The sequence below is a fragment of the Melospiza melodia genome, chromosome 17 (genome assembly GCF_035770615.1).
Source record: "Melospiza melodia melodia isolate bMelMel2 chromosome 17, bMelMel2.pri, whole genome shotgun sequence".
Taxonomy (NCBI): Eukaryota; Metazoa; Chordata; class Aves; order Passeriformes; family Passerellidae; genus Melospiza; species Melospiza melodia.
In genome coordinates this window covers 9,794,130-9,795,000 of record NC_086210.1, presented here as the reverse complement: position 1 = coordinate 9,795,000, position 871 = coordinate 9,794,130, and the positions used below count along the sequence as shown (strand labels likewise).

At 57.1% G+C, this 871-nt stretch overlaps 1 non-coding gene across 1 annotated transcript; it reads left to right on the top strand.

The window, feature by feature from the left end:
- Positions 1–316: 316 nt before the first annotated feature.
- Positions 317–469, top strand: LOC134426061 (5.8S ribosomal RNA). The gene has a single exon (XR_010029858.1). It is a non-coding gene; the product is annotated as a 5.8S ribosomal RNA (ribosomal RNA).
- Positions 470–871: the final 402 nt, after the last annotated feature.

The following is an 871-nucleotide window of genomic DNA, read 5'->3' as shown; positions in this document are numbered from 1 at the left end:
ATTGATGCTCCCTTCACCTATAGCCCTTCAACTGCCAACGTGGGCTTCTGCTTCAAGTTTGCACCTGAGGATGGCATCATTGCACCAGGTGTGACCCAGACTGCTCAGATCTCCTTCAGTGCCACCATAGTGTGGAGGTTTGAGGAAGAATTCCAGTTCAGTGTGGCTGGATCTCCTATGTCTGCACTCCTGACTATCAAGTAAGGACGGTCAAAGCCAGGCACACGCCCACACATCCTCAGCACAAGAGAAAGGGGCACCCCATGTGAGCGGTCCCAGCCCCTCCACGGGTGCAGGATTGGTGCCAAAGCCAGACAACCCTTAGTGGTGGATCACTCGGCTCGTACGTTAATGAAGAATGCAGCTATCTGCAAGAATTAATGTGAATTGCAGGACACATTGGTCATCCACAATTTGAACACACTTGTGGCCCCATGTTCCTCCCAGGGCTACGCCCGTCTGAGCGTTGCTTGACGATCAGTCGCCATCCAGCGGCCACCACGGTGGTGCGGCTGGGGTTGCCTCACAGGCCAGTTGACTGTGGTCAGCGGCGGTGGTGATGGCGGCTCACTGGTGCCCGGAGGGAAGGCGGTCAGGGGTTTGGCAAGGGATGCGTTTCCCTCGGCAGCCTCAATGTTTTCGCTGTGACCCAGCAGGCGTCATAATCGTCATGGCCGTCATCGTCACTGTTGCCGCGCAGGGCTTTCATCCCCCTATATGCAGACTCAGGGACTGCTCCGTAGTTCCCCACTCCTGGAGTGAGCCACTGGGGCAGAGTTTGTCCTTGCAGGGCCCGTACCGCGGTACGGTGGTGGTGGCAGCTGAGGAGAGTAAGAGACAGTGTTGAAAGCACCGCCATGGGCCGAGAGAA